Source organism: Rhagoletis pomonella, unplaced genomic scaffold (assembly GCF_013731165.1).
Source record: "Rhagoletis pomonella isolate Grant_MI unplaced genomic scaffold, Rhpom_1.0 Rhpom_scaffold_00003, whole genome shotgun sequence".
In the NCBI taxonomy this organism is placed as follows: domain Eukaryota; kingdom Metazoa; phylum Arthropoda; class Insecta; order Diptera; family Tephritidae; genus Rhagoletis; species Rhagoletis pomonella.
In genome coordinates this window covers 5377432-5390453 of record NW_023458557.1, presented here as the reverse complement: position 1 = coordinate 5390453, position 13022 = coordinate 5377432, and the positions used below count along the sequence as shown (strand labels likewise).

The following is a 13022-nucleotide window of genomic DNA, read 5'->3' as shown; positions in this document are numbered from 1 at the left end:
AGGTTGTTGTCTCCCGAGGCAGATGAAGCTCCGTCACGTCAATGTCCGGTGGTTGTGTGCCTAGATCGGCATCTAGGTCTAGAGTCTACATAACTCGAGACTGAGTCCCTGTGAATGCCGTTAAGGGCCTGTCTGTATGCTGACGGGTCCAGCGGCTGCTTAATGAACCTCTGGACTTCGTCCGTCAGTTCGTATAGATGCCTCCTGACGTGCCTACGCGAGGGCTCCTCTGCAAGCAGCTGCCTGTTTGGGTGACCACATCTGTGGCTCCCAACCAAAAACTATTTGCAGAGAATTATGTTATGCTCCTTGATTGGGAGCATTTTCGCCTCGTCATGAAGGTGTTGTTCAGGCGACATCAGGAGGCATCCAGTCGCTGTCCTGAGTGCGGTGTTTTGTGTTGTCTGTAGCTTCATCCACTGCGTCCTACTAGTCGCCGGCGACCACACTGGTGCTGCGTAGTTTAAAACCGGCCGGCCTATTGCCTTGTATGTTGCCAGTAACGTTTCTTTGTCTTTTCCCCAAGTACTGCCGGCTAGCGACTTGAGGCCTTTGTTGCGGATCTGTACTTTGTTGACAATAACGGTTGCGTGCGCAGAGAAGAGCAGGCTGTTGATTGTTACTCCGAGTATTTTTGGGTTATTCACCGTCGTAATTGGTGTATCATCGACGTGAATTCCCAGCGGTAGCCTGACCTCCTTCTTCCAGGTGGTGAACAAGGTCGCAGAGAATTTCGTAGGGGAGAGGGCTAGACACTTTGCAGTGAAGAAGCGAGAAAGCTCGGAGATACCCGTTTACTTTCGAACACAAGTCATCAATTCCATTCCCAGTCGCCATGATCGAGCAATCGTCGGCGTAAGAGACAATCGAGACTCCCTCTGGTGGTTGAGCGAACTTTGAAATATAAAAGTTGAACAGTAGCGGGGAAAGGACACCACCCTGTGGAAGCCGCTGTTTTATTTTCCTGAGTTTACTCGATTTGTCTCTAAACGTTAACGACGAGTGTCGACCACTCAGATAATTTGCCGACCACCGTTTGAGCCTCTGTGGGAGAGAGGAAGCCTCTATATCTTCCAGTAGCGTGGAATGGCTGACGGTGTCAGACGCCTTTGACAAGTCCAACGCTACTAGAATCGTTCTCTCACAGGGACGGTTACGATTAAGGCCACGAGTTATCTAAGTGTTTGTGGCGTTAAGTGCTGTTGTTGTACTGTGCACTTTACGGAAACCATGCTGATGCTTCGCTGGGGTCAGGTGGTTCGTGAAATACGGGAGCAGCAAGGCCTCAAGTGTCTTCGCCACCGGGGAAAGGAGTGTTATCGGTCGATACGAATCTCCTTTGTTGGCGGGTTTCCCCGGTTTGAGGAGTGGGACCACTCTCCCCTCCTTCCAGATGTCTGGGATGATGAGAGTGGCCATTGACAAATTGAGGACCTCAGTTAGGTACGCTACTCCCGCAGGACCCAAATTTTTCAGCATCAGCATGCATATTCCGTCGGGTCCCATGGCTTTGGAGGCTTTCGCCTTCCCGATGGCCACCTGAACTTTACCGCAAGTGAAAGCAAGGGGGCAAAAGTTGTTGGCAGTTTGTGCAGCCTTCTGGTCACTCGACGCTTGGCTTTGTCCACCGGAGGATGCAGTATGAACTGCCGGCTAAAATAGCTCGCGCATCGCTCCGGGTCCGACGAAGCATGATCGCCGAAAGAAATTTCGACTCTGTCGTCGTGCTTCGTCGGATTGGACAGTGACCTCACGGTTGACCAAAGCTTACTCACACCAGAGGTGAAGTTACAGGTCTTCAGATGCTCTTCCCACCTCTTCCGCTTATGTACGTTCACTAATTGCCGAATCTCCGCGTTGAGATCCCTGATACGGGGATCTCCGGGATCGGCCTGACGAAGGCTGTCTCGCTCGTCGGCTAGAACAGCCGCTTCGGCTGGGAAATTTGGACGTGGGTCCGTGATGCATCCTGCCGGTACGAAGCGAGCTGCAGCAGCGGTGACAGCCCTGCGGAACTTACGTTCACCAAGGTGGACGTCGGTTGGTGTGGGGAGAGCAGCGAAGGTGTTTTCAGTAAAGAGGAAGGAACTTCAGTTTAGAGGAAGTTCGGGTGTTGTGGTATAGGTATTTGTTTTTCGGGATTTGTAGAGATCTGTGAAACAAGTGCAGTATAGCGGCTGGTGAGCTAAAAAAAAGTGGGCGTGATTATAACACATTTTTGAGTGCAAATTAATAGGGGCGGTGCTAGGAGGTTAAAAGTGGAATTTTCAATACATTCAAAAGCTTATATTTGCAAAACTATTGAACCGAAAATGTGGATATCGTTCGAAAAGTAATTGATAGACCTTTCATATGATATGTTTTAGGCTTGGGTAGTTTTTGAACTAAATGAACGAAAAAAAACTAGTTCATCTCAATGTATATTGTATAAGGCTTGGGTAGTTCTTGAACCAAATGAACTAAAGAACTAGTTCATCTCAATGAACTCGTTTACTAATTAGGTATTTTCATTGAACTAAATTCGTCAGTGCTATTATTCCTCAATTTAGATCGCGTTCCAAATATTCTTGCCACGAGCGTATGACTTAAAAACACGTCTTTACAGATACGTTGTAAAACGCTTTTGCATTGTTGCTGCTTCAGTTCCTTGCGAAGGATTTTTTTCGGGTGCAAGGAAATATCAAACTGGCATAGAATGTTTTTAAGTTCAAACAAACTTTCTAATTTAATGTTTTTGCACAGCAATATGTATGTGCCGTGACATAGCCCCAAGTGACATAACTCCAATTTTTTTACTTGGGATTATGTCATATATAAGGAGTGACATATTTCCAAACGAAAAGGTGGCAAATTGCAAATCCCTCATGTAATTTTGCAAACCAACAGAATTTGGAATGAGCAAGTGTAATGATAAATAGCATTTTTATCAAAACATTGTCATAGAAGCTTCCATTATTTTCTTGTGAACGCATATAGGCGATCTAACAACATATGTATAACTGAGAATTATTATTTACTAGAGGCCACGTTTGCTGCGGTTCCACGATGTGGATACAAGCAATTGTTTATTATGTACCCTTACTAAGTAGAATTCTTTTTTCTGTGTTGGCAGCCTTCGATCGCGCTTAGGGATTATAACCCTTACTAAGTAGAATTCTTCTTTCTGTGTTGCAGAAAAAGATCGGCGGAAGCAAGGCATATTGAACACGAATGTGTATATGAATGTAGCAGAGTTGGACAGTTCAGATTTTTTTTTATAACATGCATTTATTTATTGAATCTTTCTTTCGAAACTAACAAAAGCTTTCAAATCTTACAAACTACTATTAAATTTAAAATTTCTGCGGCAATGCTTAGAAATTTTTTATTTTTATATATACATATATATTTAATACAGCTGTTGAGGCTATCGGAATGGACAAGATTCCGAGCAGCAGGATCGCTGGATATCGTGCTGGGCAGGCGGTCTGAAAGGACGAGCTCCAGAGCCGCACTGCCTGGGCGGGTGGAAAGGACTACTTTCCACGCCGCGCCTTCGCTTCTCTATCCCCCTTATTCTACGCTACGAAAAACGAAAAATCCACATGCTGTAACCCTTGCGGAACATCTGCAGCATTGCCAGCTATCAGTTGTTTTTCGAAGATAGCTGAATGAAGGAAAAGTGGAAAGGAATTAAAAAAGCACTCATCATGTGCTTGTTTATAGTAAAATTTATTGAATTTCAATATGTTTAGGAAAATTATGGATTCTGATGTATTTGCAGTTATAGCAGCGCAGTAAGAGCGCGCTATGGCAATGTACTCACAAAGGTATGCGGAGCTGCCGGCCATAGTAACCATGGGGGCATCTATGTTAGCTTCTGGTTGAATTGTTGAACCACAAGCCAGAACTCCTCATATGCCTGAAGCTCTGGTTCCCAATCCAGTTAATGCAATAACAGCTTCTTCCAAGCCATTGAAAACATGCACTTTGTTAGGTCCACCACCTGTTGCGCTTGCTTCTGCTTTCGGCCGCGCTTAGGGATTATAACCCTTACTAAGTAGAATTCTGCTTTCTGTGTTGCGGGGAAGAGGGGCTTCCGCATGTCAAAGGTATACAACATTTCTTGTGCATATCACTCCGGCTATGCCGTCTACAGTATTTTTGCGCAGAACCCACGTCGAAATTTGCAAAAAAGTGGATAGTGCAAACCGAGTTTATTAATAAGCTAGTGGTAGAGAATTTGACACATTTATCTTAAAAAAATGTGAATCCTTTGATTACACGTGTATGTTAAAGTTTTTGGAATTGGGCTATGCGTTTGGACACAACAACCGAAAATCGTTGTACAAATAACTAAACCGGACCCAAGTTCCTCGATAAGGGGCAACAAAGATTCTTTTTTGCTCGTTTATATGAAGCAGTGGATAAAAATATACGTATACGCGAAAGGAAAATTTGTCTGTTTAAATGAACACCACCAATATTTCTTGCAAACACGCATTGAATTACATCTTTTATTTCGCCTCCGGCACAGAATTGTTCTCGTACAAAATTACGCAAAAAAGCTTACTCGTTCGTTTTTAGGCATGCCATTGTTAAGAATTTCGAACGTTCGGATTGCAGCATACTATTTCTACGATTTGTAGCAAAATCCGACTACGAAAGAGTTGCAGAATAGGGGTGTATATTTAAGTTCACTTGTGTCGGTAGTCGGTCTGAAACGACGAGTTCCACAGCCGAAATTGATATATTGCCGATATCGAAATTTATTATATTGCGCATCATTTGATAATATCGGAGAAATCCTTTCTTTTCAGTCTTCCTGCATATCTTGGGCTAAGAAGAATTCTCGCTAGTCGATTTGGATGGTTGTTGTTGTTGTTGTTGTAGCGGCTACTACAACCCCGCCCAGGAAAACCCGACAACCCTAACGGCCTTGTCCCTGTGGACAAACCGCACAGAAGCTGCACGCTTCCTAGGGTTGCCGTTAGTGGAACTTGACGACAACGACTGAGTACCAACCGTCCTGGGCGGGGTTGTTGTAGCCGCTACAACAACAACAACAACCACAAATACAACCCCGCCCAGGAAAATTGGTATCTTAGTCGTTGTCGTCAAGTTCCACTAACGGCAACCCTAGGAAGCGTGCAGCTTCTGTGGGGTTGATCCACAGGGACAAGGCCGTTAGGGTTGTCGGGTTTTCCGGGCATGCGAAGAGATGTTTCGAGTCATGTGGGGTCTCTCCGCATGCCGGACACTCATTCCGCACATCCTCATTCAATCTACTCAGGTAGGAGTTTAACCTGCTGCAGTAGCCGGAGCGAAGTTGTGCTAGTGTTGTACGAGTCTCCCGAGGCAGATGAAGCTCCGTCTCGTCTGTGTCGGGGGGCGGTATGCCTAGAACGGCATTCACAGGTCTAGAGTCTACATAACTCGAGACTGACTCCCTGTGAATGCCGTTCAGGGCCTGTCGGTAAGCTGACGGGTCCAGAGGTTGCTTGATGAACCTCTGGACTTCGTCCGTCAGTTCATATAGATGCCTCCTGACGTGCCTAGGCGAGGGCTCCTCTGCAAGCAGCTGTCTGTTTGGGTGGCCACTTCTGTGGCTCCCGATCAGGAACTGCTTGCAGAGCATTATATTGTGCTCCTTTACGGGGAGCATTTGCGCCTCGCCGTGAAGATGGTGTTCTGGCGACATCAGGAGGCATCCTGTCGCTGTCCTGAGTGCGGTGTTCTGTGCAGTCTGCAGCCCGGCTAGCGACTTGAGGACCTTGTTGCGGCTCTGTACTTTATTGACAATAGCGGTTGCGTGCGCAGAGAAGGAGAGCAGGCTTGCGAATTTTACTCCCAGTATTTTGGGGTTATTCACCGTCGGAATTGGTGTGTCATCGACGTGAATCCCCAGCGGTAGCCTGACCTCCTTCGTCCAGGTTGTGAACAGGGTCGCGGAGGATTCCGTAGGGGAGAGGGCTAGACACTTTGCAGTGAAGAAGCGAGAAAGTTCGGGGAAATACCCGTTTACTTTCGAACACAGGTCATCAATTCCATTCCCAGTCGCCATGATCGAGCAATCGTCGGCATAAGAGACAATCGAGACTCCCTCTGGTGGTTGAGGGAGCTGTGAAATGTAAAAGTTAAACAGTAGCGGGGAAAGGACACCACCCTGTGGAACCCCCTGTTTTATTTTTCTCTGTTTACTCGTTTTGTCTCTAAACATTACCGACGAATGTCGACCACTCAGATAATTTGCCGAACACCGTTTGAGCCTCTGTGGGAGAGAGGAGGCCTCTATATCTACTAGTAGCGTGGAATGGCAGACGGTGTCAAACGCCTTTGACAAGTCCAACGCTACTAGAATCGTTCTCTCACAGGGACGGTTTCGGTTAAGGCCACTGCGCACTTTACGGAAACCATGCTAATGCTTCGCTGGGGTCAAGTGGGTTGTGAAGTACGGGAGTAGCAAGGCCTCGAGTGTCTTCGCTACTGGGGAAAGGAGTGTTATCGGACGCTAAGAATCTCCTTTGTTGGCAGGTTTCCCCGGTTTGAGCAGTGGGACCACTCTCCCCTCCTTCCAGATGTCTGGGATGATGAGAGTGGCCATAGACAACTTGAGATTTTTCAGCATCAGCATGCATATTCCGTCGGGACCCATGGCTTTGGAGGCTTTCGCCTTCCCTATGGCCACCTGAACTTCACCGCAAGTGAAAGCAAGGGGGGCACAGGTTGTTGGCAGTTTGTGCAGCCTTCTGGTCACTCGACGCTTGGCTTTGTCCACCGGAGGATGCAGTATGAACTGCCGGCTAAAATACCTCGCGCATCGCTCCGGGTCCGACGAAGCATGGTCGCCGAATCAAATTTCGACTCTGTCGTCGTGCTTCGTCGGATTGGACAGCGACCTCACGGTTCACCAAAGCTTACTCAAACCAGAGGTGAGTTACAGGTCTTCAGATGCTCCTCGCACTTCTTCCGCTTATGTACGTTTACTAGTTGCCGAATCTCCGCGTTGAGATCCCTGATACGGGGATCTCCGGGATCGGCCTGACGAAGGCTATCACGCTCATCGGCTAGAACAGCCGCTTCGGCAGGGAAGTTTGGACGTGGGTCCGTTATACATCCTGCCGGTATGAAGCGAGCTGCAGCAGCAGTGACAGCCCTGCGGAACTTACGTTCACCGAGATGGACGTCGGTTGGTGTGGGGAGCGCTGTGAAGGTGTTTTCGGTAAACTCCGCGTAACCTTTCCAATCAGCTTTAGAAAAGTTGATATAGGTCCGGTGATTGGCGGAGGCAAAGTCGGTTGGTTTATCTATCGAGATGACTGATGCTAAAGTCCGCATAGGTCGCCATGTTATGCTGTTTATCAGACCAGCGCTGACTATGGTGATGTCTGGCGAGCTACTGCAGTTACCCTGGTGGGTGCGTCGTCGTTCATTGTGCAGAATGTCGAATCGTCTATCTGCTCAGCCAAGTCTGTTCCCCTACGATCGTTTGACAGGCTTGAGTGGCTAAGATCGTGGTGCGCATTAAAGTCACCTACTACCATACGGTTTTCACCTCTGAGGAGCGCACCTATATCAGGGTGATATCCTGCCGGGCAGCAGGTGACAGGGGGTATGAATATGTTAAATATTTCGAGCTCAACATCGCCTGACCGGATAGCGATGCCCTGACATTCTAGGGTGGTATCCCTGCGGTCAATGTCTGCTTCGATTAGACGATACTGCACTGTGTGGTGCGTGATGAACGCTAAGCCACCACCATTATCTCGCTCGCGATCTCGACGGTGCACGTTGTACCCGGCGCAATTCAAGTTGAATTGCTGTGCAACTTCGTCTCTTGGACCGCAGCTATCAATATACCATGCCGACACATTAAGACGGTTATCTCCTCAATCTTGCTCTGTATCCCGTTGCAGTTAAATTGAAGGAGCTTCATGTGGTTCGGGAGACGTGTCGTGATGTGGGGTGTAAGTGATCTAACCCCGTTTAGGTCGGCGAAGTACTTGGATGGTTCATTAACCGTGCTGAGTAACTGGTGCTTAGCTCTCTTATGTCCTCATGCACCGTATTTACATTAAGATCTTTATGGATATTCGTATTTTTTATGAACCATCGTGCTCCGCATATGGCGCGTGTGACTGCAGTCTTTGAAGTCTGTTAAAAATGGAATTGCACGCTGTGCCCCAAAGCCCGATTCCATATGCCCAACATGGTTTAATCATCATATTAAAAAGCAACATCTTGTTATCTAGGCTTAATTTAGATTTGTTTCCTATAACCGATTGAAGGCTTGCTTGTTTTAGTTTCGCTTGAGAAATTTTGTTTTCTATATATTTTTCCAGGTAAGTCTTCTATGTAGTGTCATTCCAAGGTATTTGACACTATCTTTTTGTGGTATAGCCTTGCTGTTTATTGTTAGTGGTGGGCAAGTTTCTTTCTTCAAAGCAAATGTTGTCTGAATACACTTGCTTTCGTTAACCTTTATCCCTCCAAGAACCTAGCCATAGCTCTAACTTTATCAAATATTCTTGCAGCGTGTAAGAAGCCTCTTTAAAGTCTGAACTATTGCTTAGGATAGCTGTGTCATCAGCAAACGTTGAAATGGTTAGACTATCATCAATTGGCAAATCACGAGTGTATATTACGTACAATATGGGTCCTAGAACACTGCCTTGAGGGACACCTTGAAGTTTCTCCGCAGCAGAAAGCTTTCCAGAATTGCATGCGTATTTGCAGGGAGTGAAACCTTTACACCCCTATTCTGCAACTCTTTCATATTCGGATTTTGCTACGAATCGTAGAAATATTATGCTGCGATCCGAATCGTATTTTTGAACTTTCGAGATTCGTAACAATGGCATGCCTAAAAACGAACGAGTAAGCTTTTTGCGTAATTTTGTACGAAAACAATTCTGTGTCGTAGACGAAATAAAAGATGTAAATCAATGTGTGTTTGCAAGAAATATTGGCGGTGTTCATTTAAAAAGATTTGCCTTTCGCATATACGTATATTTTTATCCACTGGTTCATATAAACGAGCAAAAACGAATCTTTGTTGTCCCTTATCGAGAAACTTGGGTCCAGTTTAGTTATTTGTACCACAATAAATACATGAATTATGTAAGAATACAAATACAAGTTATTTATCAGAAGCATTGTCTCTTACACACTCAAAAAAGTAATAAAAACTCTCAAAAAAGCAAAATCGCTACATCGAAGAAATTGTTTGAAAAACCGCATAAATTCAAATACGCAAAAAAAAACGCATAAAAAGAGACCTAAGTTTACACAACTATATGCATATGTATATCTGTACAGGTTCCTGTAGCTTTGCTGGCGCGCAAGGTATAAATACATATGTACGCACGCAGTAGCTATCAACAGTGCTTTAACGCGAATTTTACACTTACCCTATTCCTTTTCTGCACTCATTCTATCACGTAACTCATGTACGGTGCATGCACATACACCCGCACACACATAAGCACTGCTCTCGAATGCGCGAAGATAATACCGTGGCTTAAGTTAGTCAAACTATGAGAACACCGCACAGTGGTACCAAATAACTAAACTTACATAAAGAAAATTACATCAGCGCAAATTAATTCAAAGAAAAAAATTTAGTAAACAAAATAAATTTCATTTACAGTGTAATTTCCCAACCCATATAAAATATAAAATAAAAATGGTAGTAATTTCCGAATTTTCTCATTGCACCCCGCAACAAATGCATCCCATCAGGATTTTAATTTCGAAAGCCACAAATTCGATTTACTGTGCCAAAGATGGTCTTCCACCTCAACAGCGAACCTCTCAGTGTCGCTGTTAAAAGTAAAAATGCAACTCTTGGACCAAAACTGGGAAAGCGTGGTGACCTCATTTCAACAACTTTCCCATTTACGCTGCTTTACATTAGTACGTAGTTCAGAACCCCAACTTTTGCAAACTGCTCGACTCAATATTATAAATGCAAAGCTGAAATGGAGAAAGCCTTATAGTTCCTCTCTACCAACTCAGCAGGCCCCCGAATTCCAAATTTTACCCTCAAGCCAACAAAATCTTCAGCCCCCAATGAAGGAAATCCTTCAAGTGCCTCTCATAAATCGACATGCGCTTCAAATCCGAAGACAAAGCCGTCAAGTGTGCAGACCCCAGCATCAAATCAAGCGAGAACTTCGATGCCACCCAACATAGATGACACCCAGAAGGCTACTTCCTCTCCATATACAAGTGACCGTAATTCTCGTCAACTACATTCGCGAGAGGATACAACCGGAACTAGTTGCTTTAGGACCAGTGTCGCTCCCTTAGGTAAAGAGTTAACACAACAACACTGTAGCCCCCAACACTTCACCTTACTGGCTCTGCACACTCGGCAGTGGGCGAAAAGCCCCCACCGCATAATCATCAAATATCAAAAGTATACAATTCTCAAGACGCGAACCAAAGGTTTTCTCCAGGATCAACTCCAATCATACTTCCACCCGAGAAGAATCTTCCAAACCGTCCCACACTCTTATAAATTATTTACCCATTCTCCAATATTATCCATTTGGTCATGCAATACATGCCCACATAACTCACTCGCATCTCTACACACTCGTATTATTTTACTAACACATTTTTCGATCTTCTCCCACAGGCGAATCGAGATGTATCAGGTGTGCCACCGGGCTCATTTCCTCCTCCTCTGTCAAGGAGCCCGAATAAGGCCCCCTGAAGACCACACATAATCGCTATCGGAGCTGCAACCGACCAACATGACATCAAGATTTGTGGGCCCAGCATGTTGAAGACATGGGCAGAAATTTCATCATTTACTTTTGTTTTTAATATTTTACACGTATCTTTTTATTACTTTTAGAACTTAAACATTATTGTAACTTAGATTAGATTTACATCTGGCAACATCTCATTTTGCATTGTACTAAATATCTTCGAATTCGTACTGTAGTATTCGATGATAAATATTGTAAGAGATGGTACGGGATGACTCGTCCTCACAGACCAAGCGTTCGGCACTCACTCTGAAGCCGCCAGCGCAACCGCATCACTGATTCCTCGCATTTAATTAGCCACTCGGGCAAATTTCTCATAACTCCGAAGTAATTGTATTCTTATCTATTTAAGTGAACTTAATAAAGCTGCTGAATACCGTTTAAATTTAAAACTCCTCTCTTATTTAAATATAGTTATTATCGCTGATTTAGCGTACCCTAAGCTACTCCCCAAAATAGCAACAATAAGCATTGATAATGTTATGAGGCAGGGTGAATGATCTGAAGAGAGATCAAATGAGTATTATTAAGTAACAAAATCAGTATTAATTCGGTGTCGCGCAATACCCTTGGTTACACCAAATTCAATAAGATCGGGTATTTTTTGGGGGTCAGATGGCCAATACGATGGCTAACCAGTAGACCAGACGTCAAATCCTCTGTTCTGGATTACTTTATATAGATTTCTACCCTTTGGTGTAATCAATCTCGATCCCCAGAATGTGTGCTTGGCATTGTAATCTCCTGCTACAATAAACTTACTGCCAAACTTTAGGAAAAAGTCAATAAATTGTTTTTCTGTTGTTAAGACGAGGGGGGGAAGTATATAGCAGATACAGTAAGGCCACCCAAGTGGTCATCAATGTGTATTGCAGTGTTATGAATGAACTCATCACTTTGCGATTCTAATTCACAGTGCTTTATTCTGTTGCGAATGCGAATAGCTGTTCCACCTCGGGCTTTACCTTGTGTATGCTTAGTATCACAGAATTTGTACCCATTAATTTGAAAGTTATTGAATTGCGTAAGGTGGGTTTCAGATACAAGCAAAACGTCTATATGATATCGCTCTAGGAAAATTTCTAGTTCGTTTTTATACCGGGTTATCCCGTTCACATTCCAAAAACATAATTTGAGATTATTCATGGTTTAGCTAAAATGGCTTGAAGTAATAGATTTTGATTTTTAATCAAATCGTGTACCATGCTCTGCATTGCCATCATTTGCTCCTGCATAACTTTCATAAAGTTTTTTATAGTAGCTTCTAGGTTACTTCTATTCTGACCAAAAAGAGGTTATGTCGGGGGAGTAATTTTGAGCATTTGTGCATATGAAGTAAAGTTATTAACAGTCATTGGCGCAGACATTGGTTTAGCGGGTGGAGAATACTAAAACGATTATTCTCCGCCGATGTAGAAGCACCTGAAGTGACTACTTTCAACATCTTATTTTTTGGGCTTTTTTCAATTTTTTTTGGGTGTGCGCTTTCGCTTTATTAATACGTAGGGATCTAACCCAATCTGAACAGTAGCATTTTTTGCTTTTTTTTCGTCTTCTTTGTTTGTTGCCGTCGAAGTATTACCACAGTATAGACAGTAACCAACCTTTTTGGGTTGTTGTTGTAGTAGTCGTTGTTGTTGTAGTTATATTCACTCCTGAGGAAGGCACCGGGTTGTGTGCTGCTATTTAATGGCCTTCCTCAGACTTTTTCTTTGATTTCAGGGTTGTGTGCTGCATTATTATTAGATAAATAAATTCAAGCATTTGACAAATCATGATTTTATTAAAAGCAAATTATAAATGGTGTTGAAAAACCAAACAAACGCTCGTGCGAAAGCTCTATTTTTGTGTGTTGTTAAAATTTATAGATGGCGTATTGATGGTAATACAAACAATGTATTCTTTTGTGGATTTTATGTTACTTGAGAATTTAGACAACGTGCGAGTTGCAAGGTTCTGTTATCAATATAATTAACACAAGCTTTTAAGCATGGTTGCCTTTCAATAAATAGAAGAAACAAATATTCGCAAATAAATTGGATTTATTTTATAACTGACAACTAACGTACGCATTTTGTTCTTTTCTCCATTTTGATTTTGACTCTTTATTACCGCCAACAACTTTATGTGTATCAGTGGCGGATTATCGAAAAAAATTTTGGGACCATTGCCGCAGGGCCCCGGACTCAAGGGGGCCAATGAAAAAAAATATTCATATGATAATATGATAGATTTTTATTTATTTGCCCAACAAAATTAAACCAC

The 13022-nt window shown here is 43.8% G+C and overlaps 1 protein-coding gene across 1 annotated transcript in view; it reads right to left on the bottom strand.

Annotated features, from left to right (window-relative positions):
• LOC118735004 (trifunctional enzyme subunit alpha, mitochondrial) overlaps positions 1-13022 on the bottom strand; it is a gene marked incomplete at its 3' end in the record, with an annotated part of 161077 nt that overhangs the window by 60956 nt on the left and 87099 nt on the right.